Source organism: Lolium perenne, chromosome 7 (genome assembly GCF_019359855.2).
Source record: "Lolium perenne isolate Kyuss_39 chromosome 7, Kyuss_2.0, whole genome shotgun sequence".
Lineage (NCBI taxonomy): Eukaryota > Viridiplantae > Streptophyta > Magnoliopsida > Poales > Poaceae > Lolium > Lolium perenne.
Genome location: NC_067250.2, coordinates 28,371,824 through 28,380,401, shown reverse-complemented (window position 1 = coordinate 28,380,401; position 8,578 = coordinate 28,371,824).

The following is an 8,578-nucleotide window of genomic DNA, read 5'->3' as shown; positions in this document are numbered from 1 at the left end:
GTTGAGTAAAAATAAACAGTCGAGATTTTCCCTGACTCTACGATTCAAGCAAAATCTCGGGGGCTACTGACATAGGCATCCCCAATGGGCCTGCCGAAGATAGTACCCGGGGTTTACTGAAGGCCCACTACCCGAAGAATAAGAAGATTCGGAAGCCCAAGATATTATTAAGGAAAGCTAGAGTTGTAATAGGAAGCATTATTTGTAATCTTGCGGGATGAGTTAGAAACCGTCCCGGACTCTGTAACTTGTACAACACTAATCCCTCGGCTCCGCCTCCTATATAAGGGGGAGTCGAGGGACAAAGAAAGCATCGAATCATTGTCTCTCAAACCCTAGTTTTCATAATCGTCGAGTACTTTTCGGCTGAAACCTTCGAGATCTACTTGCCCTCTACTTCCAACTAAACCCTAGTCTACAACCCGTAGGCATTGACAAGTTGATACCTTGTCACCCCCCTAGCTTCTTTAGACCACGTTTAAGATAAACCCTAGTTCTTAGTTGTTTGCTCTAGCAAAACTATTGAATCCCTACACCATATTGCTTGATATTGTGTAGATCCTGAAAAAGTCTTGTGTGATCTGCTGTTTCATTGGGAATTAGACGGTTGCAACTTACCGCTTCGTGGTCGGCGGCTACGTGCGCAAGTGTGTGGAGTTGCGAATATCTTGCAGGGTTGAGAGCTGTTGCATTGGCGACAGGGACCAATCGAGAGATCTCGTTGCGTCATACAAGTTATCTTCCACTACATCGTCGAGTTTCTCCGCTGCCAACACCCCGTGATCATCATCACCACCGTTGCTTACTGAGAAGATCGGGCCACCCCATATCATTTCTTCTGACATTGGCAACCTTTTTTTAAACAGGAAATGCCTCGAAGGGCCTAAAATCTGTATTACGGTGGTGGGTGTACATTTGTGTAGCGGACCTTAGAAGGAAAGGAAATTACAACAAGGCCCTGCACTTTAACATAGAACACCCTAAAAAAGATTGCAGAAACGCAGTCAAGTCCTTGGCACACGCCGGCGATGAGCAGCCTCCAGATGCTGCCACTCCACCTCTTGCTGGGGACGAAAACCACTTAGAAGAGAGGGAGCTTGAACGGCCGCACCAAAGCTGAAGAAGATCCTCCGCTAGAGGAAGAGAACGCTGCAACAGCCACCACTGCTAAGCAGGGCGGGGCCAGTCTTCTGGCCGAAGATAGCGGCGGCGACACCACGCCGTCGCTGAGGAACCGCCAAAGGGAGAACAGACTCCGAAATCTCCCGAAGCTGTCGTCAAACTTGAAGATGCACCATGCTGCCGAGCTTCTCTCCCCCACCACCACGGCCGGACAAAAGAGCAGAGACAGCACATGAAGGAGATATGCCCTAGAGGCAATAATAAAGTGGTTATTATTTATATCTTTATGTTTATGATAAATGTTTATATATCATGCTATAATTGTATTAACCGAAACATTAGTACATGTGTGATATGTAGACAAACAAAGAGTCCCTAGTATGCCTCTTAACTAGCTTGTTGATTAATAGATGATTAGTTTCATAATCATGAACATTGGATGTTATTAATAACAAGGTTATGTCATTGTATGAATGATGTAATGGACACACCCAATTAGGCGTAGCATAAGATCTCGTCATTAAGTTATTTGCTATAAGCTTTCGATACATAGTTACCTAGTCCTTATGACCATGAGATCATGTAAATCACTTATACCGGAAAGGTACTTTGATTACACCAAACGCCACTGCGTAAATGGGTGGTTATAAAGGTGGGATTAAGTATCCGGAAAGTATGAGTTGAGGCATATGGATCAACAGTGGGATTTGTTGACGGATAGATATACTCTGGGCCCTCTCGGTGGAATGTCGTCTAATGTCTTGCAAGCATATGAATAAGTTCATAAGAGACCACATACCACGGTACGACTAAAGAGTACTTGTCAGGAGACGAGGTTGAACAAGGTATAGAGTGATACCGAAGATCAAACCTCGGACAAGTAAAATATCGCGTGACAAAGGGAATTGGTTTCTACAAATTTTAATTCTTTCTTTGCAATATTAGGCTTTGCGGAATATAAAGATGAGCCTAATGCAAACTAGGTGAAGCAACCTATATGAAGATACAACTATCTCGAGCACGAAGGCTCTCTCAGGCAGTTTAAATCACAAATAAGGAGTTCGATTAGAGATAACCGATAGCACGCGGAGACGAGGATGTATTCCCGTGTTCCCTTGCTTTGCAACAAGGTACGTCACGTTTGGAGGGGTGGAGGTCCCACGAAGGATTCCCCACGCCACGAAGGCTCACCCTATTCTCCGGAGCCTATCCCACGAAGGAATAGCTCACTCACTTGTGGTAGACTTTGAGGTAGCCTCCAAACCTTCACAATCTTGCCCGGAGCAAATCCACAGCCCGGATGCTTCCGGACTCCTCTTGCCCACCTAGGGTTTCCAAGGAACCCTAGGAAGCAAGCTTCTCGATGAATACAAGGGGGAATGAGATTTGGCTTGGTAGAACAGTAGATCGGGTCCTCCTCTAGTAATTCCCCGGAGGGATTTGAGTTTGGGTGGAGGAGGAGGGAGATCGGAGGCTTTTGGTGTTTCTAACAATGGAGTAAGAGAGAGAGAGCTCAAGAACAGCTTGTAGTATGTTGCCTGACCCTTCCAAGGTAGAAGAAGGGGTATATATAGTGTTCTTCAAAATCTGGCCATTGCCACTTGCCACCTCAGCATTTTTCCTCGACAAACCCGGTCGACCGGGCCACAGACCGGACAGCCCGGTCCAGAGGCCGGTCAGACCGGATCAGTGACCGGAGCTTCTTTGCACTGTCCTGGTGCTTCTCCGGTTGGTGGCCGGTTGTCGCTCGGTTGCCGCTCGGTCGACCGGACGGAGCGCCGGACCCGCCGGTCGAGAGCCCGGTTGACCGGGCGCAAACCTGACCTGCTGGCTCCTCCTTTGGAGCCCGGTTGCCGCCCGGTTGACCGGCCACCACGCCGGACTGGCCGGTTGCTGGCCCGGTTGGACCGGGCAGGTGACCGGATTTCTCCTGTAACCCCTTTTTGATTGTTGTTGAAATGGGGGGTCTCCTTTAGCCTTCTTGTTCCTTTGATACACCATTTACGTCTCATTGCCTAATACCTGAGATTATCCTTATAAACATATTAGGCCAAATACTTTAGCACGGTGTCATCGTTACCAAAATAATGGATAAGGGTGAAATACCCTTACAATCTCCCCCTTTTTGGTATACGATGACAAACCGAGCTAGAGTCACAAATAGATATTATGATAAGCACTAAACCTTGATTCCATATAAGATATTACGAAAGCTCCCCCATAATGTGTGCACTTGGAGAATTTGCGTTTGAATGCAAAGTGCACCATTTGTGAAACATGAGAAGCTCCCCCAATATCTTTAGGAAACAAGCATGGTATGGAGATGTGCATATCAAGATATATAAGCATAGCACACATAATCATCCTAACATAGAGTAGCACACATAATAGTCGTCCATACACATCCATACACGAATTATTGGAAATAGCAAATGGTTCTTGAAAAACTCAAAGTAAACAAGCACAAGCCATATAAAATCCAAATAAAGCAACTCCCATGGCTTGTGGCAGTCAAAGAACCCCGTGGTCCTAGACTCTACTCTCTTCTCCCCCTTTGGCATCGGAACACCAAAAAGGCGAAGAAAAGAGGAGAGATGCTATCGCACCCATCAGTAGTGACCAAACCCAAGCGAGGAGGAGCTCTCGCGTGCATCATCATCACCCGCATCATCATCACCCGCATCATCATCATCTCCCGCATTATCATCAGCATCATCAGCAGTAGGAGTGGGAGCACGAGCAGTCCTAGTAGGAAGAGCACCATGAGCGTACACGGAGAAGTCGAAGTTCTGGAGCATCTCATCGGTAAGAAGAGGCATCTCCCACTGAGGTGCTACCACAGGCTCCATCTCAGGTCCAGGAGGAGGAACAGGGTGGTTCCTTGAGGCCATGAATTCATTCTGGCGCCTCCGTGTCTCCTGAGTTATAGAAAGGGTCTGATGTGCAACATCATTGCTGTTCTTGCACATTTGGAACATGCATGTGAAGAATCGAGCGGCCCCATGCTGGGAGCGCCGAGAGTGACTGGAGCTAGCATCATGATCATGGTGTGCCTTGGAACGGCGCTCAGAGAGGGGCATCATGGAGGGAACGTCTGACCGAGTGGCCTCCTGAATGGGGAACCTGAAAGGGTCCATGATGACTTTTTCACCAACAACATTCCGAGGAGCGGGAACAATGTGGTTGATGAGCCGCTGAACATACTGGGCGTAGTTGGGAGTCATGCGGTCCATAATTGCTCTCTTCAGTTCACAGTAGATAAGATCACAGCCATCAATCTTCCTTACCCTGTCAGGATGACAATAGTACATCAAGTTGAGGTGATAGTTCCGGACTTCACTGTGGTCGCCAGACTTGCTGATGAGGTTCTCACGGAACAGCTTAGCAAGTACCAGATAGGAGTAGTACATCCCAGAGATAGTGGGAGGTCCAGGCGAAGGGTTCGCAGGATAGCAGAAAGAGATGTCACCCCTAGTAAGCCTGGACCGTGAATGAATCTTGTACCCTGGATCACTGTCATCACCACAACCCATGGCTGCACGGAACTGAGAGTAGGAGCATGAGTACTTCGTCTTGCCGGTCATCCAGGTGAGAGTGCGGGCCTCATCATCATGGAAGAAGACGGTGCAGTGAAACTGACGGACAAGGAGGGGACAAAAGGTAGGATCATCTTGAGTATCATCAGGCTTGAGGCACACAAGGTCATACAATCCCAGATTTTTCAAGGTTTGAACCACAAAACGGTACTTTGTGGCTTCATACAAGACAAGCTCGTCACGGTTGATGGCCTTGGGTGATACAATATTACCATGCTTCATATACTCATGAGAATCATAGAAAACCTCCCAGAGGGCTGCTTGTGTGTTGGTCCAGAAGGCCCTGTCCGTACGAGTGTAAGTTGGCTTCTCAAAGCGATACGGATTCACTGTCCTCCATTCCTGCCACTCAAGACGGTTTGCAGCCCCAACATTGATGGTTGGCACTACCTCATCATCCTCTTGGGCAACATGCTTATCCTTGTGCTTGGTAGCAACAGACTTGGTTCTACCCCAAGCTGAGCTGCCAATGTCAGTACCTTGATGAGCTTGAGGGGGTGCACGACTACTAGAACGGCGGGGAGGATCAGCCGTCCTTCCTCGCTTGGCAACACCGCCACGTGGTGGCTCACCATTCCAACTATCCGATGACATTGTCCTTGTTTGCCCAAGTGAGCAAGAAGAACACGTGAAGAGGGCTTGAGGGCCAAATCCCCAAGATCTCCCAAACGAGCTTGAGAAGGACCAAATCCTTCGGTGAAGAAGCTTGAGAGACCCCGATCTATGGTTGGGTGAAGTGTGGGGAGGAACTAGCGGTGGGAAGGGCCTAGGCTGTGGTGGAGATGGTTGGGGCGCCGGCCTTGGAGGTTGGAGATTGGGGAACAATGGGGAAGATGACCCCAAGGGGTATCCCTTCCCCAATATATAGTAGGCGCGCGACCGGTCAGGAGTCCGGTCAGACCGGGCTGGTGACCGGCTGACCCGGCCCAGACCCCGGTTGCCGCCCGGTCAGACAGACCATCCGGTCAGGGACCCGGTCCAGCCGGGCCAGGAACCGGCCAGCCCAAAATTATCTAATTTTGCCTCGTTTTTGCCCCTATGCTTTGTGTAAATGTGTGTGAGTGCTCATATGATGACATGTACATATAGATAGATAGATTATGATGAGATGAGCATAGACATGGGGTTGGGAACACAAAGTTCTCTAGGCATACCCATTGGAGAGAAAATCCAAACAAAATGTGAATAGCAACAATGGGCATGATTCGAAGTATATATATCAAGAATCATAAGTCATTTTGGAAATGATGTTTGCAATAAGATCATTTGGCCTTATATAGTCAAATCAAGTTGTAATGAAGGCTCAATGAGGGGCGGGGGATTACTCCCCCTATGTGAAAGCGCAAATGTCATGTGACCACGAAGAGACATGCTTGGGTCCATATAATGACATTGGGTCTATTTATGTTGCACACATAGGTATGCATCATACCAAGACATGGTAGGATGACTATCCCCATATGTGCTATGCCTCTAAGCTAGATAGCAAGATAAATGCAAGAATATAGTGCAAGAAGTTAATCAATCCAAGTTTTTAGGATCAAGAATACCAAGTTCTCCTCTCAAGTTAACAAAGCGGGCTTCATCCAAAGGCTTAGTGAAAATATCCGCCAATTGGTAGGTTGTTCCCACATGAGTGAGATTAATATCCTTATTGGCAACATGATCACGTAGGAAGTGATGGCGAATGTCAATATGTTTGGTGCGACAATGTTGAACCGGGTTGTTGGCGATCTTTATTGCACTTTCATTGTCACAAAGAAGAGGCACCGTACCAAGAGACACACCATAGTCTTTCAAGGTTTGCTTCATCCATAACAATTGAGTGCAACAAGATGTCGCGGATATGTATTCGGCTTCGGCGGTGGATAGGGCGGTGGAGTTTTGTTTCTTGGATGACCAACTCACCAATGACCGGCCAATAAATTGGCAAGCCCCGGAGGTAGACTTCCGATCAACCTTATCACCGGCCTAATCGGAATCCGAATAGCCAATGAGTTCAAAGGTTGACCCCTTTGGATACCATAGCCCGAGAGTAGGAGTGAGAACAAGGTATCTTAGTATCCGTTTGACCGCCACTAAATGGCTCTCCTTGGGAGCGGATTGAAAACGAGCACACATCCCTACACTTAGCATGGTATCCGGCCTAGAGGCACAAAGGTAGAGCAAGGATCCTATCATGGAGCGGTATACCTTTATGTCCACATCCTTCTCACCGTCACATGAACCAAGTTGCCCCTTTACGGGCATGGGTGTCTTCATTGGACTCGCATTGGTCATGTTGAATTTCTTGAGCATGTCCTTCACATACTTTTCTTGAGAGATGAAGGTGCCTTTTGCAAGTTGCCTCACTTGGAAGCCTAGAAAGAACTTCAACTCTCCCATCATGGACATCTCAAATTTCCTAGTCATCAATAGCTCAAAAGCTTTGTTATGATTGGGGTTAGTTCCACCAAAGATAATATCATCAACATATATTTGACATATAAAGAGGCCACCCCCTTTAACCCGCTTGGTGAAAAGGGTGGAATCGACCGTACCCATGCAAAACCCATCATATAGTAAGAAATCCCTAAGGAACTCATACCAAGCACGTGGAGCTTTCTTGAGACCGTAGAGTGCCTTATGGAGTAAATACACGTGGTTGGGTCGGCATGGGTCTTCGAAACCCGGGGGTTGAGCCACATATGCGGTTTCTTTTAGGGGACCATTCAAAAATGCACTTTTCACATCCATTTGATATAATTTGAAATTGTGGAAAGATGCAAATGCAAGCAAAAGACGAATAGTTTCAAGACGGGCTACCGGCGCAAAGGTATCCTCAAAATCCATACCTTCTATTTGGGCAAACCCTTGCACCACTAACCTTGCTTTGTTTCGTATAACAATGCCATTCTCATCTTGCTTGTTCTTAAATACCCATTTGGTCCCAATGACATTGATGCGATGATCCTTGGGTCTCTCAACTAGAGACCATACTTCATTACGAGTGAAACACTCCAATTCTTCTTGCATGGCAATTACCCAATCCGGATCGACCAAGGCTTCATGTACCTTAAGTGGTTCAAAACTAGACACAAAAGCATGATGTTGACAATAGGTGATAAGTAATGCATGGTGTCTACGAGTTACCACTCCTCTTGAGATGCTACCAAGGACTTGATCCACTTTCATGTCACTTGCCCTTGTAGCGGCCTTGATCTTCCGAACGGTTCCTTCATGATCAATGAATTCATCTCTTGCTAGTACTTGATCATGAGGGACCACTTGAGCTTGATCATGAGTTGAGGATGTTTCTTGATTGTCATCATGATCTTGCTCCATGGAGTGAGGATCTTCTTCTTGTTCTTCGGATTGAGACTCATCTTGAGTAGAGGATGGTTCTTGAGTTGCACTTGATGGTTCGGCTTGAGTTGAGCTAGGCTCCACTTGTGGCGTGCTTGAAACATCTACTCCATCATCTTGATCATCATTATGAACCTCCATGGGCCGGATGTGTCCAATGCCCATATGCTTGATGGCACTAGATGGATCATCATCATTACCTACAACACATGGAACAACTTGCTCCACTTGGGAGCCATTATCCTCCAAGAACACCACGTCACAAGATACTTCAATAGTCCCGGAGGACCGGTTGTAGTATCTATAGGCGTGAGAGTTCTCCGCATATCCAACAAATATACCCTCTATGGTTCTAGTCTCAAATTTACCGAGCTTTCCTCTGTTGTTCTTAACAAGGCATTTGCATCCAAAGACACGAATATACATGACATTAGGCTTGTTACCGGTAAGGAGCTCGTATGGGGTTTTGTTGTGGAGGGGACGGAGGAAGAGCCGGTTGGAGTAGTGGACGGCCG